This window comes from Dendrobates tinctorius, unplaced genomic scaffold (genome assembly GCF_039654945.1).
Source record: "Dendrobates tinctorius isolate UK_male_01 unplaced genomic scaffold, ASM3965494v1 ptg000124l, whole genome shotgun sequence".
Lineage (NCBI taxonomy): Eukaryota > Metazoa > Chordata > Amphibia > Anura > Dendrobatidae > Dendrobates > Dendrobates tinctorius.
Window position 1 is genome coordinate 2,270,534 of NW_027361792.1, and position 24,706 is coordinate 2,295,239.

The 24,706-nt window shown below is 46.2% G+C and overlaps 1 long non-coding RNA gene across 1 annotated transcript; it reads left to right on the forward strand.

The window, feature by feature from the left end:
- The first annotated feature begins 1,366 nt into the window (after nucleotides 1–1,366).
- LOC141046921 (uncharacterized) lies at nucleotides 1,367–24,705 on the forward strand. Its single transcript, XR_012219696.1, has 3 exons — nucleotides 1,367–3,706; nucleotides 9,915–10,001; nucleotides 23,845–24,705. It is a non-coding gene; the product is annotated as an uncharacterized lncRNA (long non-coding RNA).
- Nucleotide 24,706: the final 1 nt, after the last annotated feature.

Below are 24,706 nucleotides of genomic sequence, written 5' to 3' on the forward strand. Positions count from 1 at the left end.
TGTCGGCTGTTCTATAAGCTGATGCATATAGCTTTTTTTTGTCGAGAGGCTTCTCTTCGGTGGTGGTTACATGGAGACAGCGGTTTATTTTCAGTCACCTCATGGCAGTGGGCATTTAGCTCGTTATGTTCTGAGCTATGATCTCACAGCGCTGCACAAATCCCCTGCAATGAAATAGTTAAATGCCAAAAAAAAAACAATGCAGCTTGTAAGAGGATGCGCTATGTCTTGTTATAGGGAGAGGTCTGGACCACGGCGGGATGAAAGCCACATCCGCTACACAAGATGGAACAAGTTGGGTCGTTGAGGAGTAAAGGGTTAATATTGTCTCTTCGTGGGGGGTACTCGAGGCCTATAATGAGGGCCCCCTCTAATTAGAGCAAGTCAGAGAGGAGACACAAACAGGATTGTGGGGAGACGGGACAGAATTGGTAGTTTGGGGTTTTCTTTGTCCTGCATTTCCCTCGACAAATTGTAGCTTTTCCGAAAAGTGATTAAAGCTGCATCTTAGCGGGCACCGATGTGAGGACAAAATCCACGAGGAGACAGAGGAACCACACCCCACGACGCCCCCGTCCGACCCCAAACTCAACCTGACCTCCTGCTGGAGTAACCCTTTCGAAGACGCGAAGTAGAGTGTAATACATGTACTGTATCATTGAAATACTCTTTCCTGTCTTTGACCTAGCACTATAGTCTTTGTATGGGAATGTCATTTAGTATTACCTTTAAGTCATAAAACTTTTATGTCCTCTTTTTTTCATGTGGTTTTACAATTATTTTTCCTTATTTAAAACATAAATTCCAAATTTTGGGACCAGGTGACTTATTAGAATATGCTGTCATGTCTACGTGCAATTCCTGGCCATTATATAACATGTCTCCTGTATTTTTCACCAGTTTTCCTTCTGTAGGATTTATTGCTAACGATCAGTTGTCTCTGAGCTAGTGGGTGGAGAGTAGTTTATGACGTCTCCCATTCACATATATAAATATATACAGCAGCACTGAGCAGTGGGTAGATCTGAATTCAGCTTTGACAGTAAGTAAAAAAAACACTTAAAGCAATGTGTATATATATATATATATCATTTTATTTTTATTTTTTTTTGCTTTTTTCTGTGTTATATTGGCAGATACCTATTTGTAATCATGAAGTTTCATGTTATGTAATATCTTAGCGGCGGCTCTCATTTCAAGACATTTACTGCTTCTTTTAATATGTATATTTTTTTTTAATGTGTTTAAATGTTTTCTAATAAATATTGTATTTTTAATACTTTAGAAGTGACCCATTTTCCTGTTCAACATTATCATCGGGTTAGGAGATAAATTGGTTTATTTGGAGTGCTAGTTCCGTATGTTTTCTGGATTTTTTTGCAAATGTATCACTAGAAAGTAGCATGTGTATTCAGATCTGGAGTGAGATAAACACTAGATGCAGCAGTGCTAAGCAGTGTTGCTGTTAATCCAGCTTTGGAGTGATAAAAAAAATAACATTTATTAGAAAGCTTTACTAGAGGTCTGTGTGTGTCTCTCTCTGTTCCTCATCCCTCCACCCTACCTTCTCTATTGGGCAGCTGTAGTCTTATCCCTTACTGAGCTCGCAGTTGGACCAAGTTGGATTTCAGCAGTTTCTCTAAATGAATGATGACTTCAGAAGGCAGGGATGTGGGGAGGGGGGAGAAGAAGGGGCTCATAAATGGAGAAAGAAGCAGATTTGTCCAACACTATAGCTTGCAAAGTTTCTCACGTCCGCTTGTTCTGTTGACTTTTACGCAGCCTGATTAAATGACTGCGACCCTTTAAACCTCAGTCACCAAACCTGCTTGAAACACCCTATTTTAAGCAAATCTCCACAAGCCTCGCTTATATGTGGTCCTAATCGAAGGACATTATTTAGAAAAAAATGGGACTGTTGGGGTGCATGCCAAAAATACAGCCAAAAATATAGAATACACTTCCACTGTTGTACTTGGCATGTGGTCCCCCTGCCCAGAACATACTGTACATCAATAACGTAGCAGAAGGCGGTCATCATGGGAGATAAACTAGACGTCAATGTAAAAACTACATCTTGTGCTTTGCTCGGGCAATGCTGGAAGTAGAAATCCTGAAATACAGATTGACAACCAACCCACTATGTTTCGGACTATATACAGTCCAATATTAGAGGCGACGTGTTATCATTCCTCATTTTCCAGACAAGATGATATTCTTAGCAGTGCGCTCAGTAGTTGACTCCTTTTGCGTCAGAGTCCGTTCCCATGGAAACCTGCCACTTGTTACATTCTATCGTTACTGCATGAAAGCCTGGGTAGCCGAGCGCCCATTGACGCTTCTGTCACCAACTCCGTGCGTCACCTACGCGGCATCTGACATTAGACGTCAGATTGTGACAAATAAGAGAAGAAACGTGAGCTTTATACTGAAAAAAGAGTGCAGATGGTTCCCAAAACGCTGCAGCAGATTTTGCTCCAAGAGTTGTAGTTTATTAGCTGAAGTTGCGTCATATGGCGGGAAAAATGACAAAGTTTTATCCGTAGTATGAAAGGGGGCAAAAACTTTGAAAACCGCACCAAATATGTTAAAATAGCATAATAAATACAGATGTAACAACGCTGTATTGAAGACGAACCTTTGCCTCAATATTTTGTGAAAATAATACATTTTTAGGCTAAGGTCACACAATCCGTGAAATTCGGTCTGATTAATTATGCTAATCACACGCAGAGTTTGATCATTGTGCCCAGATGTGGAGAGGATGGGATAAAAAAAATTCTCAATTTTCTCCATTCTGTCAGTCCATAAAAATTGGTCTATACTCCAATGTCATCGGCGCGCGTTCCGTTTTTTTTTTTTTTTCCCGGACCCATTTACTCGCATGGCCGCGTGTGATCAGATTTATGGATACAAATCAGGCATGCTGCGATTTTTTTTCTTTGGACAGCCTCAATCTGAGGAAAAAAGTCAGACATGTGCACGGCCCCATAGAATAATAATTGTTACGTGTGTGATCCAATGGTTTGTCAGATGGCAGTCAGACCGAAAATACGGTCATCTGCACGAGCCCTTAGCCTGAGCATTGTTTTGAAACTTTAGTGTCTAAAACGCATTTTTTTTCAGTAAAACTCTCCAGTTGTTAATACTTTTATCATGTGGTATGACTTTTCCTGGTTCCAATCTGTTTAGATACTTTTCCCTATATAAATGATCACCTATCCACCACTGGGACCACCCACCTATCCACCACTGGGACCACGCACCTATCCACCACTGGGACCACGCACCTATCCACCACTGGGACCACGCACCTATCCACCACTGGGACCACGCACCTATCCACCACTGGGACCACGCACCTATCCACCACTGGGACCTCCCACCTATCCACCACTGGGACCACCCACCTATCCACCACTGGGACCACCCACCTATCCACCACTGGGACCTCCCACCTATCCACCACTGGGACCACCCACCTATCCACCACTGGGACCACCCACCTATCCACCACTGGGACCACCCACCTATCCACCACTGGGACCACCCACCTATCCACCACTGGGACCTCCCACCTATCCACCACTGGGACCACCCACCTATCCACCACTGGGACCTCCCACCTATCCACCACTGGGACCTCCCACCTATCCACCACTGGGACCACCCACTTATCCAACACTGGGACCACCATCGATCACCAGTACGTATGACTTTTTTCCTCCCCATTTCCAAATATCCTATTAATAAATTCTGATTATTTGAGGTGGTCTAGGACCTTCAACTATTAGCAAAGATTGGAGGGTGGTTAAAACGAGAATCTTTGTCTCTGGAGGTCCACACTGGTACTATATTCCCAGAACAGCTTGCTGGCTTCAATGGGACTGGTGTAATGCTTCATTCCCCCTGTGGTGGCGCCATAGGAATATGGAACACTAATTGCAAATAATTGTTGGAGACAATTATTAAGATTAATAATAATAAAAAAAAGAATAAAATAGTAAATTAAAAAAAAAATTAACTGTTGAAAAAGGAGATGGATCACTCGCCCACTTTCTGCAGTCCTAGACCTTGTGCACCCGGGAAATTGGTGACTCAGAGGCTTATTCATGAAAATGATGTGTTCAGGGGGTTAGATACCCCCTAGGTCCAGGGATACTAAGTTTGTGGTGAGTAATGTCAGGCTGGCTTAATGCCGATGTGTACTACTCAGCAGAATGGTCTTCGAGTTAAACACACATGGGAAGAGTAGCGAGCGCTGGTGAACATTAAAGGGATATAATGGATGTCATTGCCTTAATAAAATGTGCGGCTTCAGTTCCCATCAATTCTTATTCTGCTCATGTACAGAGTATTGGTTTATGTCGAGCATGGAAAAAACCAAAATGCAGCCCCCCAGCCCTGCTCATCTGGGCTCATATAACTACCTATACTAGTATCAGAATGGGACTGGGTTTCCTTGGGCCAAACGGAAAATCATTCAGTGGGTTCTTCCTCCATCAATGCAAAACAATCACATTTCATGGCAGATCATCAGTAAAGTCAATTGTGACAAGTTACTTTCTCCAAAGTCCTGTCCGAATGGGATTAGTTTCTGATGGACCATTGGTACCGATTGTGTCAGAGCCCGGGTTTTTCAGATGATCCTAGTTAGCATTGGTGCACAATTTGTAGGGGAAGAGGTTGCAGTATATATGTAAATGCTACCTGTGCACCAATATAATATCACCAGGGTCTAACTATCTACCATGAGTAATCCATCCTGACAGAAGTTCTGTCGCTTATCCATGTTATGCAAATAAAAGCTTATAACCGGACGTTAAATTCAGCCATTGGTTGTATAAATTATTCTTCTGAAAGCTGAAACCCTCTGACATGTGGTTTAGGTTAAGAAAATAAATTGGCATCAATGCAGAAATACTAATCATTTAATGGACACAGAATGGTCAGATTTTGGTAAGACAAAAGTTTTGTCGCCCACAGAAAGTAATGTGGTATTCAAACAAATAATTAACTTAAAATACAAATATATGTTGCATAACATTGGTGAATGAAGTTGTGGTGGTATTAGCGTCATCTATATATATATATATATATATATATATATATATATATAAACTAGCTGAAGAGCCCGGCGCTGCCCGGTCATAGTAACTAACTGTGGTTAATTATAGCAAATTATAATTATCCTCCATCCCATAGTCCCGTGCCCATATACCCATCACACATCCTCCATCCCATAGTCCCATGCCCATATACCCATCATACATATCCTCCATCCCATAGTCCCGTGCCCATATACCCATCATACATATCCACGATCCCATAGTCCCGTGCCCATATACCCATCATACATAGCCTCCATCCCATAGTCCCGTGCCCATATACCCATCATACATATCCACCATCCCATAGTCCCGTGCCCATATACCCATCATACATAGCCTCCATCCCATAGTCCAGTGCCCATATAGCCATCATACATATCCACGATCCCATAGTCCCGTGCCCATATACCCATCATGCATAGCCTCCATCCCATAGTCCCGTGCCCATATACCCATCATACATATCCACCATCCCATAGTCCTGTGCCCATATACCCATCATACATAGCCTCCATCCCATAGGCCCGTGCCCATATACCCATCATACATATTCGCCATCCCATAGTCCAGTGCCCATATACCCATCACACATCCTCCATCCCATAGGCCTGTGCCCATATACCCATCATACATATCCGCCATCCCATAGTCGAGTGCCCATATACCCATCATACATAGCCTCCATCCCATAGTCCCGTGCCCATATACCCATCATACATATCCACGATCCCATAGTCCCGTGCCCATATACCCATCATACATATCCTCCATCCCATAGACCCATGCCCATATACCCATCACACATCCTCCATCCCATAGTCCCGTGCACATATACCCATCATACATATCCTCCATCCCATAGTCCTGTGCCCATATACCCATCATACATATCCACCATCCCATAGTCCTGTGCCCATATACCCATCATACATAGCCTCCATCCCATAGGCCCGTGCCCATATACCCATCATACATATCCGCCATCCCATAGTCCAGTGCCCATATACCCATCACACATCCTCCATACCATACGCCTGTGCCCATATACCCATCATACATATCCGCCATCCCATAGTCGAGTGCCCATATACCCATCACACATCCTTCATCTCATAGTCCCTTGCCCATATACCCATCATACATATCCTCCATCCCATAGTCCCTTGCCCATATACCCATCATACATATCCTCCATCTCATAATCCCTTGCCCATATACCCATCACACATATCCTCCATCCCATTGTCCCGTGCCCATATACCCATCACACATCCTCCATCCCATAGTCCTGTGCCCATATACCCATCATACATATCCGCCATCCCATAGTCCCGTGCCCATATACCCATCATACATAGCCTCCATCCCATAGTCCAGTGCCCATATAGCCATCATACATATCCACGATCCCATAGTCCCTTGCCCATATACCCATCACACATATCCTCCATCCCATTGTCCCGTGCCCATATACCCATCACACATCCTCCATCCCATAGTCCTGTGCCCATATACCCATCATACATATCCGCCATCCCATAGTCCCGTGCCCATATACCCATCACACATCCTTCATCTCATAGTCCCTTGCCCATATACCCATCATACATATCCTCCATCCCATAGTCCCTTGCCCATATACCCATCATACATATCCTCCATCTCATAGTCCCTTGCCCATATACCCATCACACATATCCTCCATCCCATTGTCCCGTGCCCATATACCCATCACACATCCTCCATCCCATAGTCCTGTGCCCATATACCCATCATACATATCCTCCATCCCATAGTCCCTTGCCCATATACCCATCATACATATCCTCCATCTCATAGTCCTGTGCCCATATACCCATCACACATATCCTCCATCCCATAGTCCTGTGCCCATATACCCATTATGACATCATCATCACCATGGCAGCCGTTATGACATAACCGTCACCATTGCAACCTATGATGACATCAGCGTCGCCATGGCAACCATTGTGACATAATGAGGGGCGGGGCTTGACACGCATACTTTTTCCCCATTATGTAGTTAGGGGCAAAATTGTTTGGTGAATTGGAACGCCCGGGGTTAAAATTTCGCCTCACAACATAGCCTAGGACGCTCTCGGGGTCCAGACATGTGACTGTGCCAAATTTTGTGGCTGCGGATGCCAATCCCGGACATACATACATACACACACTTGAGCTTTATATAATAGATTGCCTTGAATTGTCTGTCATCCTCTTCCGACTGGATGTCCTCGAATCCCACAATCCACCGCGCCGCATCGGAAGTACACTGACCGCCATTTTGGTACACCCAAGTGATGCCGCTCGGATCCAGGACGCTGCTGTGATCACGAGGCTGTGAAAGGGGTATAACGAGAGGGGTGTAATTAAGGGGGTGCAATGAGAGGGTGCCGCCGCCAGACCCCCGCCAGGACCCACCGCCTGACTACACGCTCCGGATCCCGCCGCTGCCTGCCCACCCACCTCCGTGCAGTCACAGCCGGCAGGAAAGACCGCAGCTTGAGGCCTGTGCTGGAGATTGGGTGCGGCCACCCTCTGGTGGCGCCGCACACCATCTCCAGCACAGGCCGCAAAACATCTTTCCTGCCGATTGTGACTACATGGAAGTGGGTTGGCTGCCAACCCCAGCGCCACAAAGCTGCCCCCATCGTGATGTTACGGCCCTCCCGATGCGATACGCATCTAGTATTTAATATTTTGTGTGACTTCCATGAGCTTGAAGGACGGCATCCATGCGGTTCAACAATGATTCATACCATTTATTAATGAAGTCATCAGGAATAGCAAAGAATGCAGTCTTACCTGCCTCCCAGAGTTCATCTAGATTCTTTGGTTTTGTCTTCCAAGCTTCCTCTTTCATCCTACCCCAAACATGCTCAATGATGTTCATGTCTGGTGACTGGACTGGCCAGTCCTTGAGCACCTTGACCTTTTTTGCCTGGAGGAACTTTGTTGTAGAGATGGATGTATGAGATGGAGCACCATCCTGCTGCAGAATTTGACCCCTTTTATGATTTGGAATATAAGAGGTAGCTAATACTTCGTGATATTTTAGGCTGCTGATATTGCCTTCCACTTTGCACGTTTTGCACACCCCCATACTGAATGTAACCCCAGACCATGATCTTTCCACCACCAAATGTAACCGTTTTCTGGGTGTATTTGGGATCCATACAGGCTCCAGTAGGTCTCCTACAATATTTGCAGCGGCTGTGGTGTAACTCTACTGAAGATTCATCAGAGAAATCCACCTTCTGCCATTTTTCCAGCGTCCATCTGTTTAGCAGGCTGTGGGACTTTGCAAATGCCACACGGTTTTTTATTTGCCTTTTGTTTAGTGCTGGCTTCTGGGCACTGATTCGACTATGGAGGCCATTTCGAGACAGAATCCTACAAACTGTTCTAGTTGACACAGGGACTTGCGGTGACCAGGACTGTGGGAGCTCTGCTGCAGTGGAAGAGGGGCTTGCTTTGGATTTTCTAACCAACAAACGTTCCTCCTGAGCAGTTGTCTTGCGGGGTCTGCTGGACTTGGGCTTGTCAAACACATCTCCAGTCTCTTCAAATCTTTTTTTAATTCTTTGTACTTGACGCTGAGCCACATTAAAGGTGCTGGCCACCTCTGCAGTGGATCTGGTCTTCAGGCTCTTGATTATCCAGGCTTTGGTCGCAGGGTGGATTTTTGGCATGTTGTCAGAGCTCAAGTTGCAGCTCAAGTGAAGGTCTGGGGTGCTGGGTTTCTTTTTATACACACCCACTAATTAACCCATCATTTACTGAGCACAGGTGAGGATGTAAACTAGGAATGGGTGCATTATATGACCAGGTGACAAAACTTTGGTCTTGCCAAAATCTGACCATTCTGTGTCCATTAAATGATCAATATTTCTGCATCGATGCCAATTTATTTTCTTAACCTAAACCACATTTCGGAAGGTTTCAGCTGTCAAAAGAATAATTTATACAACCAATGGATGAATTTAACGTCGGGTTATAAGCTTTTATTTACATAACATGGATAAGCGACAGAACGTCTGTCAGGGAGTGTACTTTAGAAACCAATGACATTAGTGCTATTGTAGACATGCAAGTCTTGGGGTACGTGCCCACGATCAGGAACTGCTGCGGGTTTGACGTTGCGTATTGATGCAGCGGCCAGCTGTTACAGTATAATGGATAGGAGTTTGTCTGCAGATCACCCACGGAGACTGATGTGTCGCATCTTTCCAGACCGCAGCATGTCTCTTTCTCTTGCGGAGATGCCAGTCTCCGCAACAGAAATGACATCTATAGAAATGTATTGGATGCGGTAAATCTGTACGGTTCAGTGATCACATGCGGATTCTCCTGCTTTCAGTAGAAGGCAGCGCTTCGGCTACAGCGAACATATACTGCTAGTTCTGGATCGTGGGCACCCGCCATTATTATTTCTCCAGGGAATTCACGCTGAACCTCTCATGTAATATTTATTAAAGACTTCCAGGAACTTGTTGGATCTGCATTTATTTTAGATAATACTGTGATTAAATCTTTACTGAGCGACAATGATAAAACACATGCATACAAATGACTTTCACCCAACTAGACATCAATAGCATGAAAAGTCTCTAATCAATTCAATTAAGGTGATTATTCACTGCTAAAGCTAATTACTATTGGAAAAGCCACAGATTAGTCTTTTCTGCATATCCATTTTGCATAATTTCGCATAAAATAATCACCTCAACTATCGTAACATAGTCTTCATTATTAAGATTCTTCTATTTCTCCCCATTGTAGAAGAGGAAACCTGAACTTCTGGCCACCATCTAGGCAGCTGCAATCACAGGCGGTAGCACTTCCCCAGCATGAATGGTGATCAGACAGGTAGGCCTGACCAAATCCTATGCAGCCAAAGTCATAGAGAGCATTACAAATTATCAGCAGATAGCGAAAGAGAGGATGTGACTGTGCAGCAGCAAGCATGTCAAAAGGCAAGGTGACACAAGAGAAACTGTGGCTGCGCAGCAACGAGCATGTCACAAACAGTGTGGCCCAAAAAAGGCTGTGGCTGCGCACCAGGGTGCATGTCAAAGGCAGTGTGACAAAAGGAAGGCTGTGGCTGTGCAGCAGCATGCATGTCGCGGGCCGTGTGACACTGGAGAGGCTGTGGCTGCGCAGCAGGGTGCATGTCGCAGGCCGTGTGACAAAAGGAAGGCTGTGGCTGTGCAGCAGCATGCATGTCGCAGGCCGTGTGACACTGGAGAGGCTGTGGCTGCGCAGCAGGGTGCATGTCGCAGGCCGTGTGACAAAAGGAAGGCTGTGGCTGTGCAGCAGCATGCATGTCGCAGGCCGTGTGACACTGGAGAGGCTGTGGCTGTGCAGCAGCATGCATGTCGCAGGCCGTGTGACACTGGAGAGGCTGTGGCTGTGCAGCAGCATGCATGTCGCAGGCCGTGTGATACTGGAGAGGCTGTGGCTGTGCTGCAGCATGCATGTCGCAGGCCGTGTGACACTGGAGAGGCTGTGGCTGTGCTGCAGCATGCATGTCGCAGGCCGTGTGACACTGGAGAGGCTGTGGCTGCGTAGCAGCATGCATGTCGCAGGCCGTGTGACACTGGAGAGGCTGTGGCTGTGCTGCAGCATGCATGTCGCAGGCCGTGTGACACTGGAGAGGCTGTGGCTGTGCTGCAGCATGCATGTCGCAGGCCGTGTGACACTGAAAAGGCTGTGGCTGCGTAGCAGCATGCATGTCGCAGGCCGTGTGACACTGGAGAGGCTGTGGCTGTGCAGCAGCATGCATGTCGCGGGCCGTGTGACACTGGAGAGGCTGTGGCTGTGCAGCAGCATGCATGTCGCGGGCCGTGTGACACTGGAGAGGCTGTGGCTGTGCTGCAGCATGCATGTCGCGGGCCGTGTGACACTGGAGAGGCTGTGGCTGCGCAGCAGCATGCATGTCGCGGGCCGTGTGACACTGGAGAGGCTGTGGCTGTGCAGCAGCATGCATGTCGCGGGCCGTGTGACACTGGAAAGGCTGTGGCTGTGCAGCAGCATGCATGTCGCGGGCCGTGTGACACTGGAGAGGCTGTGGCTGCACAGCAGCATGCATGTCGCGGGCCGTGTGACACTGGAGAGGCTGTGGCTGTGCAGCAGCATGCATGTCGCGGGCCGTGTGACACTGGAGAGGCTGTGGCTGTGCAGCAGCATGCATGTCGCGGGCCGTGTGACACTGGAGAGGCTGTGGCTGCGCAGCAGCATGCATGTCGCGGGCCGTGTGACACTGGAGAGGCTGTGGCTGCGCAGCAGCATGCATGTCGAGGGCCGTGTGACACTGGAGAGGCTGTGGCTGCGCAGCAGCATGCATGTCGCGGGCCGTGTGACACTGGAGAGGCTGTGGCTGCGCAGCAGCATGCATGTCGCGGGCCGTGTGACACTGGAGAGGCTGTGGCTGCGCAGCAGCATGCATGTCGCGGGCCGTGTGACACTGGAGAGGCTGTTGCTGCGCAGCAGCATGCATGTCGCGGGCCGTGTGACACTGGAGAGGCTGTGGCTGCGCAGCAGCATGCATGTCGCGGGCCGTGTGACACTGGAGAGGCTGTGGCTGCGCTGCAGCATGCATGTCGCAGGCCGTGTGACACTGGAGAGGCTGTGGCTGTGCAGCAGCATGCATGTCGCGGGCCGTGTGACACTGGAGAGGCTGTGGCTGCGCAGCAGCATGCATGTCGCGGGCCGTGTGACACTGGAGAGGCTGTTGCTGCGCAGCAGCATGCATGTCGCGGGCCGTGTGACACTGGAGAGGCTGTGGCTGCGCAGCAGCATGCATGTCGCGGGCCGTGTGACACTGGAGAGGCTGTGGCTGCGCAGCAGCATGCATGTCGCAGGCCGTGTGACACTGGAGAGGCTGTGGCTGCGCAGCAGCATGCATGTCGCGGGCCGTGTGACACTGGAGAGGCTGTGGCTGCGCAGCAGCATGCATGTCGCGGGCCGTGTGACACTGGAGAGGCTGTGGCTGCGCAGCAGGGTGCATGTCGCAGGCCGTGTGACAAAAGGAAGGCTGTGGCTGTGCAGCAGCATGCATGTCGCAGGCCGTGTGACACTGGAGAGGCTGTGGCTGTGCAGCAGCATGCATGTCGCAGGCCGTGTGACACTGGAGAGGCTGTGGCTGCGCAGCAGGGTGCATGTCGCAGGCCGTGTGACAAAAGGAAGGCTGTGGCTGTGCAGCAGCATGCATGTCGCAGGCCGTGTGACACTGGAGAGGCTGTGGCTGTGCAGCAGCATGCATGTCGCAGGCCGTGTGACACTGGAGAGGCTGTGGCTGTGCAGCAGCATGCATGTCGCAGGCCGTGTGACACTGGAGAGGCTGTGGCTGTGCTGCAGCATGCATGTCGCAGGCCGTGTGACACTGGAGAGGCTGTGGCTGCACAGCAACTTGCATGTCACATGCCATGGTTTTTTTTCCCTATATGTAGAAATGGCTACTGTTAATTTGCACCTGCACACACCAGCTTTCTGTTTGGAAGTGACAGTCTTTTGTTATTTACTAGAGAGGTTGTGGCTGCACAGCAGCATGCATGTCAGAAGGCCGTGTCACACAAGAAAAGCTGTGCCTGCGCTGCAGCATGCATGTCACAGGCAGTGCGACACAAGCGAGGCTATGGCTGCGCTGCAGCATGCATGTCACAGGCAGTGCGACACAAGCGAGGCTATGGCTGCGCTGCAGCATGCATGTCACAGGCAGTGCGACACAAGCGAGGCTATGGCTGCGCTGCAGCATGCATGTCACAGGCAGAGCGACACAAGCGAGGCTATGGCTGCGCAGCAACATGCATGTCACAGGCAGTGTGCAAACTCCAGACAGCTGCAAGAGGAGTCGAGAGGTTTGGTAGCAATAGCTGTTGTCCTCCAGTTGCCATTCAGCCACTATAGCCTCTGTTCCACCAGCTCCCATGCAGCCTCTGTTTCTTCCACCCATTCTCCTTGCAGCATCACCGTCATCTGTGCGGGCCTATTTGATCTGTTCACCCAGGCCAAGACCTTCCACCTCCCCAGATGAAATATGACATAGTCCATGGGCCCAGCACACTCTGACCAATGTTTTAGTACTCAGCATCCTGCAAGAGCCCGCAGTCACCTCAGATATAATGGTTACAGGCGAAAAATCACATAGGAAAGTGATATTCACGCTAATGTTCCTTTAAATTATTTGCATTCAGTTAAGAGAATTTTACCTTCATATAAAGTGATGGAATATTGCAGGGGGTCTAACTTTGAGACCCCAACATATCGGTTCAGCACTGTGCACCCTTCTAAGTTTCCCTGCACAGTGACACTGTGGTGAGGATACAAGACTAAACCCAGCAAGCAAAGCTATCCAGCCATATTGTATATAAAACCTCACCAATGTATTAGTGACAGCTGTCACAATTCCTCCTATCAATGTGCCTGGACTCAGTGAATGACTGTTCTGCAGTCCAGTCTAGGGCAGGGGGGTGCTGAGCTGTTATGGTGATTGACAGCTCAGCCGTCCAGTTGGGATCTGGGCTGTGCTGAACTGTCAGTGTCTTGAGTGACAGTTAGGCCGTCCAATCAGGACCAGGGCGTGCCAGGGCTTCCTCCATGTGTCTCATCTTCCAATTATTTACCTTGCTATTTGGCTGGCTGCCTTATGTTTCTGCCAATCGCAGCTTTGTTCCAGAGGCGTGTGCTTGCTCTGATCTCCTAGTCTTGCATTCTGATCTTTGCTGCTGGACCTTGGATTTGTCTTGACCATCCATTTGCCTAGCCCTTTTGTCGTGATCCACTACCTTCTTGGAATTCTGGCCTCGCGCGCTGTCACCTGACTACTCCTTTGTATCACCCCTCTGTCTATGATGTTCCCTCTTGTCTTTTGATCTCAGACCATTTCACTAGGCATCCTCGCGACTTGTGCGTGAGTAATGATTAGCATCACAACAGCTTTGAAAGATTCCAGGTACATTAAGGCTGTGTGCCCACATAAGTGGTTTTTTCGCTTTTTTTAAAGCGTTTTTTCCCTGCAAAAACGCTTTAAAAATTCATACATTAACCCCTTAACGGCCGCCGATACACCTTTTAACGGCGGTAATTAAGGGTACTTAAACCACAGCGCCGTTAATTCACGGCACTGTGGAGTAAGTAAATAGCACCCCCAGTGTCGGATTTTCTCCGGGGTCTTGGCTGCCAGGGGTAGCCGAGACCCCAGAGAGCATGAATCGGGTCGGTTTTTACCAACCCCACTTTTGCGATCGCCGTTATTAACCCTATAACGGCGACCGCAAAAAAAAGCCGTGATTTTACATTTAACTTCTCTTTCCTCTGATGTGATTGCACATCAGAGGAGAAGGCAATAAGGTCCCCGATCCGCCCCCCCGCCGGTACTTACCGGTGGTCATGGATCCCCTCCCAGTGGTCCTGCGCCCCTCCTGCCTCCTCCGGTGGGCGCCGCCACCTTGAATCCGGAAGAAAATGGCATTTTGATCACTATGATGAACTATCATAGTGATCAAAATAAAAAAAATAGTAAATCACCCCCCCGTTTATCAATCCCTTAAATAGGCAAACATAATGAAATAAAGAAAATTATTTATTTTTTTTCCATTAGGGTGAGGGCTACGGCTAGGGTTAGGGTTAGAATTAGGGTTGGAATTAGGGTTAGGGATAATTAGGGTTAGAATAGATTAGGGATTAGGGTTGGGATAAGGGTTAGCATTGGGATTAGGGTTAGGAGTGTGTTGGGATTAGTGTTGGAGCAAGAATTGAGAGGTTTTCACTATTTACCAACTTTGGGGGTCTAATTTCTCCTGTTACCCTTGGGAAAATAAAAAAAAATTGGGGACTAAAAAAAATCACGGCACTGCATTTATAAACTTCTGTGAAGCACTTGGGGGTTCAAAGTGCTCACCACATATCTAGATAAGCTCCTTGGGGGGTCAAGTTTCCAAAATGGGGTCACCTGTGGGGGGTTTATACTGTTTAGGCACATCAGGGGCTCTGCAAACGCAACATGATGCCCACAGACCATTCCATCAAAGTCTGCATTCTAAAATGGCGCTCCTTCCCTCTCGAGCTCTCCCATGCGCCCAAACAGTGGTTTCCCCCCCCACATATGGGGTATCATCGTACTCAGGACGACAAATTGCACAACAACTTTTGTGGTCCAATTTCTCCTGTTACCCTTCATAAAATAAAACCTAGCAGGCTAAAAAATTATTTTTGAGGAAAAAAAAGTGATTTTTTATTTTCACTGCTCTGCATTATAAACTTCTCTGAAGCAGTTGGGGGTTCAAAGTGCTCACCACATATCTAGAAAAGCTCCTTCAGGGGTCTAGTTTCCAAAATGGTGTCACTTGTGGGTTTTTTTTCACTGTTTAGGCACATCAGGGGCTCTCCAAAAGCGACATGGCGTCCAATCTCAATTCCAGCCAATTCTGCATGGAAAAAGTCAAACGGTACTCCTTCCCTTCTGAGCTCTGCCGTGCGCCCAAACAGTGGTTTGCCCCCACATATGGGGTATCGGCGTACTCAGGACAAATCGCACAACAACTGCGGGGGTATGATTTCTCCTGTTACCGTTGTAAAAATAAAAATTTGGGGGCGTAAAGATCATTTTTGTGGAAAAAAAAATATTTTTTATTTTCACGGCTCTACGTTATAAACTTCTGTGAAGCAATTGAAGTTTTAAAGTGCTCACCACACAACTAGATAAGTTCCTTAAGGGGTCTAGTTTCCAAAATGGAGTCACTTGTTGGGGGTTTCCACGGTTTAAGCACATTAAGGGCTCTCCGAACGCAACATGGCATCCGATCTCAATTCCAGCCAATTCTGCATTGAAAAAGTAAAACGGCGCTCCATCCCTTGCGAGCTCTGCCATGCACTGAAAAAGTGGTTTACCCCCACATATGGGGTATCGGCATTCTCAGGCGAAATTGCACAACAAATTTTGTGGTTCATTTTCTCTTTTAACACTTGTGAAAATAAAAAAAATTGGTTCTGAAGTAAATTTTTTGCAAAAAAAAGTTAAATGTTAATTTTTTCCCTTCCATATTGCTTTAGTTCCTGTGAAGCATGTAAAGGGTTAATAAACTTCTTGAATGTGGTTTTGAGCACCTTGAGCGGTCTAGTTTTTAGAATGGTGTCACTTTTGGGTATTTTCTGTCATGTACACCCCTCAAAATGACTTTAAATATGCTGTGTTCCCTAAAAAGAATGGTTTAGTAAATTTTGTTGTAAAATGAGAAATCGCTGGTCAACTTTTAACCCTTATAACTTCCTAACAAAATAAAAAATTTGTTTCCAAAATTGTGCTGATGTAAAGTAGACATGTGGGAAATGTTATTTATTAAGAAATTTGTGTGACACATCTCTCTGATTTAAGGGCATAAAAATTTAAAGTTTTAAAATTGCAAAATTGTAAAAATTTTCGCCATATTTCCGTTTTTTTCATAAATAAACACAAGACGTATAGAAGAAATTTTACCACTAACATGAAGTACAATATGTCACGAAGTAACATACTCAGAATCAGTGGGATTCGTTAAAGCGTTCCAGAGTTATAACCTCATAAAGTGACAGTGGTTAGAATTGTAAAAATTGGCCCGGGCATTAAGCTGCAAACTGGCTCTGTCACTAAGGGGTTAAGCATCCCCTTCTTATAATGCATTCCGAAATTTTTGTGCACATGATGCGTTTTTTTCCTCAAAAAAAACGCATCGCAGAAAAAAACGCAGCATGTTTATTAATTTTGCGGGAAAAAAAACGCATTTCGAACTATATTCAATGAGAATGTGGATGCTCCAGAAAAAAAAATGCGTTTTTCCTGGGAAGGAGTCCGGTTTTTACTCATGAAAATTCTGCATAAGTGTGCACATAGCCTAAAAATGTAGCATCAAGGCATAGACCGACACGTTTTGGACATAGTACTGTACTTAGTCATGGACAAGACTAAACCAACCCTGTGACCTTCATTTTTAGGATGGATGAATGACCCAGAGGACAGACGCCCACAGATCCACTGACCTAAATGTGATGGGCATACCCTCAGTTTATGAGATGAGATTATGCCTTTAATATTATTAGTAATCTTAAAACTCATGAGCTAGAACATCCTAAGAGACATATTATAGATACTTGTCATTTTTTTCCAGTAAATGCAGGTGTCCGAGCCAGCAGGCAAGGTTTAGTGACATCGCTATGTAGGATGAATGATGTCATGGACCAATGGAAGTAGTGCCAGCGCAACGTCGACTGCGACATTCCAACACCGGAGGAGAGCAATCTACTCCTCGCTGTGTGTCTAAGATGAGATAAAGGGGGACTTAGTTCGAAAGCTTGGCCAGCCCCCTTCTCTATCTCAGACCTGGGTTTTAAAAACGACGACTTTTACAGGGAACCTGTCACTTGCCATAGGCATGTAATTTTACTTGGTGTAAACACTGTTGTTCTCCTGAATTCGGCTATGTTTTTCATGAGATATGGCGCCTACTTCTCTGTATGTAAATCGTCTTTTTTATACTAAATCAGGCGTGGTCCTCAGCATCACGCCCACAGAGAAGAATAGAGGACCATGCACACTTGGGTAACAAGACTAGATTTACATACAGGAAAGAGGAGGCCATATCTTAGGAAAAAAAGAAAAACATCGCCAGAGTCAGTAAAACAGCGGTAAATACATCAGGTAAAAAAAATGCTTATGACAAGTGACAGGTTGTCTTTATGGCTGGTTTCACGGTCTGCGTACACATTCCGCGTTTTTGGAACAGCCGCAGATCTCTTGACCTGAGCTTTACAGCCTCATAAAAGCCTTAGAGTTTGGGTTGGAAACGTGGTCCGTACACCGACCATGGAACTTGGAGCGTGAGCGTGGCCAAGCAATGAGGCGAACATCTTGGTCTGCACGGCTGATGGTTTTGCTTTTAGTTCTATATTTAATTTTTACGCTTCCCACTCCTAATCTACAGATCGTTCAGATCGTTCTTCTAGGAACGTTTTTGTACATTTTCACGGAAAAGATTTTCATGGAAAAGATATAGGATCCGCGCGTCCAAGCTAAGCTGATATGAGTTGTGAGGGTCGTGTCACACTGACGAAGGAACATTTGGCTGTCAGATGCATCGCCATATGAAATCACGTTCATCCATTTGACTTAATTAACTGCAGCTCTGTTCATCTGGCTCATATCGGGAAGAGGGTGGGAGTGGAGAGAGATCGCATATATTATGGATGTCCCTGTCTAAAAATGATGCAGGTCATTGATCTCATCCCGATAATGACAATTTGCATCTGTAGCAACCATCAAGGTGGATGAAGCTCTCCAAAAGTAATTGTTGCCAAATTCCCGCACATGGAACACAAGAATATTTGGATATGGATGGAGCTGTAGGGGCCAGGGATTAGATAAATATGTAATCCAGATTATGGCGCCGGATTTGGGCCTGATTTCAATGCAAAAAATACACTAGAAAATCACTCTCAACAGGAAGCACCTGCCGCCTCCAGCGGTCCTGGGGTCAATTGCAATAATGAAAACAAAAGAAAATTATAATTACAATCGGAGAAAAGGAAATTATGATCATTAGCCATCTTTTGTATTTAAAGGGATTGTACAAGACTCTGATACTGGACCTTAAGCCTCAGTCGGACATCTGTATTAACATGATATACCGGCCATGGGTCTCCTGACCCAAACCTGACACTCTCATAGAATTATATGAGGCTGTCACATTCAGGTCAGAAGATCTGCAGCCGATCTGTGCATTCCAGTCTGTACACAGAATGAGGCTTTAGGATAGGTCATCAACATCAGATTGGTGGGAGTCCTACATCTTATTCTTCCATCGATCAGATGTTTGCATCTCCAGCGGTACAGCAAAGCGTCATACAGGTTGTCAATAAGCTCTTGGACACTCTGTGGCAATACTTGGTGATGTCAGATGCATCGATACATAATGTCGCAGAATCTATCAATAGGATTCAGTTTGGGGAATGTGAGGGCCAGTGACTGGCATCAACGCCTTCATCATCCAAGGACTGCCTAACACTCGGCTGTCTCGTGCTCAGTATGAACTTGCTTTTATCTGTGAAGAGAATGGGGTGCCAATTCCAGGCATGACTAGTCTCATCTTCTATGGTAAATGCAAATTGAGCTGCATGGTGCTGGCTGTGGACACAGGTGCCTCTACAGGATCTGACAGTGCTCTTCTTCTTTATCCTTGCTCAATGGAGCAGATACTGATATTGGTCCTGGTGCTAGATTGATGTCCTTCTATGGCCCTGTCCGACTCACGGACCACGGGTGTCTGTACGGCAAACGATTGAGGCACACAGGACACGGATAGCTGGAATACTGGAAACTGCAGGCAGGAGACTGGACAGTCAGCAGAGATGCTGGAAACTGCGGGTAGGCAGGAGACCACGGACAGGCAGCTGTAAACTGCAGGCAGGAAGGAGACGTTCAGGTTACCACAGTCAGCTGTGATGCTGGAAACCGCAGGCAGGCAGAAGACATTCAGGTTACTACAGACAGGCAGCACAGCAGGTAAAGGTGCTTAGAGCAACTCAGAGTGATAGGAGCACTGAAGTCTTAATACCAAGGCACAAGTGTGTATCTTGGTGAGCCTTATATAAGCCCAGGCAAACGGTCACATGGGAGCATGCTGAGCCATCTGCAAAAGCTAGACGTGGAGCCCCACAGAGTTTAACGGAGCAAGGTGAGGGTAGCAAGGCCCGGATCTGTGATGGAGTGTAGCAAGTTATTTGTGACCCCCTTCCCTTTTTGGGGTTGTCTTGCTGTTCACTCCTGTGTTTCTGTTGTCCCTTTCATTTGCACCAAAGCCGGTGACGATTATTCACAATCACTTTTGCACAGATTAATATCCCTGAAGTTTCCTTCACTTGGGATTATACTGAGATGTGCAGCAAGCTGCCAGCCAGAATGTTTTTTGGAGCGTGGTCTGTTCCGTGGAGTTTGGTGGCTCTGGTGTTGAAGATGATGCATTTTGAATATCAAGACTACCACAGTTTGGCCAACAGCTAAGTTGTATGAGCAGCTTCTAAAATCTATCAGTTCCTCAGACTAGTACCCCCTACAAGGGGCTATGGACTGTCCCCAGCCGATTCTCCCTCCGCTGTCCTGTAAATGGTCAGTATTTGTACGCAGGTGGGCTGTAGAGGTGCGGAATCCAAATTGAAGTCAAGGGCGACTCCAGAGAAATGGCAGGAATGATACAAGCAAGAGAAGACAAGACACAACCAGGAAGAGGTACTGTGTCTAGGGAAGAGCCGAGTAACATTTTCCATATTTTCGGGCGGTAAAACAGTTAACAGACGGAACCAACTTGAATTACTAGTTGGATCCTGAGCTGCGCAGAACAGTAATTAAAATAATCGTACAGAACATACACATTGGCTTCCTCAGCTTTCAACACGACTGACCGCGATGTAAAGCTGAAGCCCCACCACCATGTCATGAAACGCCCCTTGTGGTATTGCTGGAGGGTGTTGTGCTGCATGTTAGTGCCGCGGTTGTAATACTCCTGCTTTTAATTTAAACGTGTAGTTAACTTCAAATAGATTTCGTCAGCTCTCCACAAATAGCAACGATGGCCTATAATAAGCAGCTGTGCCAGGAATGGTAGGGCTCTAGTGCATGGAGAGGGTTACAGCATCCCACAGCAGGCAAACCAGACCTTCACGCCAGGGTTATGGTGTTAGGTGTACAACCGGCCCATCTAGGAAAACCACAGCGCTCGGAGAGCAAGAAACCACAGGCTTGGAATGATCTCCCTGCTAAGCCCTCTCATGGGGGCGCTGGATACCCCAGCTACTGGTTGGGGCGTGACTTGCCAAAGTGGGTCCAATGTGGACAATATCTTCTATCCCTATAATACTACATGTGGATAAATATAGAGTAATTTTGAATGCATCCAAAGGCTTATTTTCCTTGTGGGACCACAGGAGTTGTAATAATATCAAGCCAGATATAAACTCTGCGAGCTACTATAGGTTTGCCTTCCAAGATGACTTTGTCTTGGGGAACGAAATGTTGATGCAACTATGTGTAAAGAATCATCATTTTGTAAATATTTTACAAATACGAATCTGAAAATTGCAATGTGCATTCGTATTCAGCTTCCCTGAGTGAATAATTTGTAGGATCACCATTCGCTGAAATTACTGCTGCAGTCTTTTGGGATCTCTCGCTTCCAGCTTTGCATATCTAGAGGTGACATCTCTGCCCCTTCTTCTTTGCACACTCGCTCTCGCTCAGTGAGATTGGATGGAGATGTCTGTGAACAGAACGTTTCAAATCTTGACACAGGTTCTCCAGGATTTGGGTCTGGACTGTGACTGGACCGTTCACACACAGGAATATGCTCTGATCTAAACCCTACATTGTAGTTCTGGTAGGATGTTTAGCATTGTTGTCCTGCTGAAAGATGAACCTATGCCCCAGTCTCAAGACTTGTGCAGCTGCTAACAGGTTTTCATCCAGGATTACCCTGTCTATAGCTCTACCTTTCTTCCCATTAACTCTGAACAGCTTCTCTGTTGAAAAAAAGCTTCCCCACAGCATGATGCTGCCTCCACCATGTGTGACGGTGGGGATTGTGTTTTCAGGGTGATGTGCATTGTTAGTTTTCCACCACAGATAGATTTTGCATTTCACCTGAAAAGTTCTCCTTTGATGTCATCTGACCAGAGCACCTTCTACCACATGCTTGCTGTGTCCTCTAGTTTGGCTTTTTGCAAACTGTAAACGGTACTTCTCATGAATTGCTTTCATAAATTGATTTCTTCTAATAGTTGTCCTGACGACAGATTCTACCACCTGAGCTGTGGATCACTGCAGCTCATTCAGTGACCATGGGCCTCTTGGCTGTTTCTCTCATTAGCGCTCTCCTTGCTTGAGATGTCAGTTTAGGTGGACAGCCATGTCTTGTTAGGTTTGCAGTTGTGTAATATTCCTTTCATTTTGGGATTGGGGATTGAATAGTGTTCTGTTATATGTTGTCCACATCATGGGCTATTTTTTTTATAATCTAACCCTGCTTTACTCTTCTCCACAACTTTATCCCTGACCTGTCTGGTGGGATCCTTGGTTTTCATGATGCTGTTTGTTCCCTAAAGTTCTCAGACAAACCTCTGAGGCCTTCCCAGAACAGCTGTAGATGTACTGATAAAAAATTACAAACAGGTGGATTCAATATACTAATTGTGACTTCTGGAGGCAATTGGTCACTCAGGGTTTTATGAAGGGGTATCAGACAAAAGGGGCTGAATACTAATGCACCTCAAAATTTTCAGATCTATATTTTTAAAAAATATATTAAAAAGCCTTATATCATTTCCTTTACACTTCACAAATACTTGCTACTTTGTGTTCGTACTGTATATCACATAAAATGGCAAAATACATGTGCCGCCACCCGCACGTGCCTAATAACTAGTTAAATCCCGCTGTCAAGCGCTGACAGCGGGCATTTAACTAGAGCTTCCCCGCCGGGCCGGAAGCGAGCTCATCGCCGACCCCGTCACATGATCGGGGGTCGGCGACGCTTTGCCTGGACAACCAGAGGTCTCATAGAGACCTCTATGGTTGTTGCAGGCAGATCGCTTTGAGCGCCGCCCGGTGGCCGGTGCTCAAAGTACTGCAGCAAATCTGCTACATATGGGCGATCTGCTCATCGCCCATATGTAGCAGAGCCGATCGGGTTGTGCACGCGTCAAGCCTCCTATGGAGGCTATTGAAGCATGCCAAAAGTAAAAAAAAGTTTAAAAAAAAATTAATAAAACCTAAAAGGTCAAATCTCCCCCCTTTCACCCCAATCAAAATAAAACTATTAAAAAAAATCCCACACACACATTTTAGGTATCGCCGAGTTCAGAATCGCCCGATCTATCAAAAAAAGCATTAACCCGATCGCTAAACGGCGTAGCGAGAAAAAAATTGAAAACGCCAGAATTACGGTTTTTTTTTGGTCGCCACGACATTGCATTAATATGCAATAACGGGAGATCAAAAGAATGTATCTGCACAAAAGTGGTATCATTAAAAACGTCAGCCCGGCACGGAAAAAATAAGCCCTTACCCGGCCCCAGATCACACAAAAAGAAGACGCTACGGGTCTCGGAAAATGGACGCAAGCATTTTAGCCGAAACGGGTTGACTTTCTACCCTCTTGGACCTGTTATTCTTCTAACAAAAAAATAAAAAGTAAATCAATGGCGGTTTATAGTTCCATGTAATAACACATTGGCACCTATTGTGCTCTGCTTTCCCCTCTCAAGTTTTTGGGTAAAGTGATGATAGCACCTTTCTTTTCCCGTGAGTGAACACCTATAGTAAATGCACATGATGATATAAATTCCAAGTCTATACAGTCACATAGAGCCCCGAATAATGCAAACGTTCATGCGATTGACATAAGCCAGAGTTTACTTTACTAGAATAAACACTAAAGGAACAAAAGTAAACCTCACAAATCAATCAGGCTGATACATTCCATCTCTGCATTAGATCCGTATGCCCCCAAGCTCCAGGCCTCCCTCGTTGGTGCAAGGTAAATATCATTTCCCGCGCTCAGATTGAGGTTGACTGTAGCAATCATATAATAATGAAGGTCAGCATTTGTGGTCATTTTACATTATGAATGACTTGTGTTCTGAAAAGTTTTATGCCCGGTCCTTTAATTCAGACTATTTAACAATTTCCTAGGTTGGTCACAGTCCGTGAGCAGTCACCGCCTTACGGCGACTACTCTACTAGCAATGCGTGAAAAGTCCGGAACAAGCTAGGAGCAGTCAGTGGCAGAGGAGACGGGATGTGATAATCCAAAAGATGAGCCCAAGACGTAATCAGGAGACGACCAGGGGTCAACACCAGGAAACTAAACTACAACTTTGACTAATTTTAAGAAGCAAGACCGAGAGAAGGTCAAGGTCAGTGTCAAAACATAAGGAAACTAGCACCAAAGAATGTAGGTGTACCTGATACACGGGCAATGTGTCCGCTGTTACAAAAATGGGTCCGGCTCGCCGTAATAGACGTGCTTAGGTGTTCAGAGCCCGGGAATCGCTTCGTCAAGGCGTGAAGCAATCACAAAACAGGAGAAAATCCAGCTCAACAAACTTGTGAGCAAACTTCTTCCTTCATTCACTGAAAGTGCTCAGTAGAGGATAAAACAGATTCAGAGATGTAAGTTACATGGTATGCGACATCGGCGCTTTTAAGTTGACTGCGCACCCTTAATTTATTAAAGGTGCACATATGCAAATTGCCACTTCAAAGAGAAAGAGGACTTGAACTCTACAGCGCCACCTGCTGGTAGTGGCAATCCTACAAGTCACAATCAACCCTTTAACGAGTCTTGTAATGTGACTTAGGATTAAAGCCAAATCAGAACCTCAATTTGCAGGCACGGTGTTTCTGGCTATTGGCCCTCATCAGTGCAAAGTATGAGAACTGATTTGGCTAAGTGAGAGGCGCACAGTCACTGGAAACGCATCGATGTCGCATACCATCGCTAATTATGTTTTAACCTCAACTGAGCACTTTCAGTGAATAAAGAAAAAAAGTT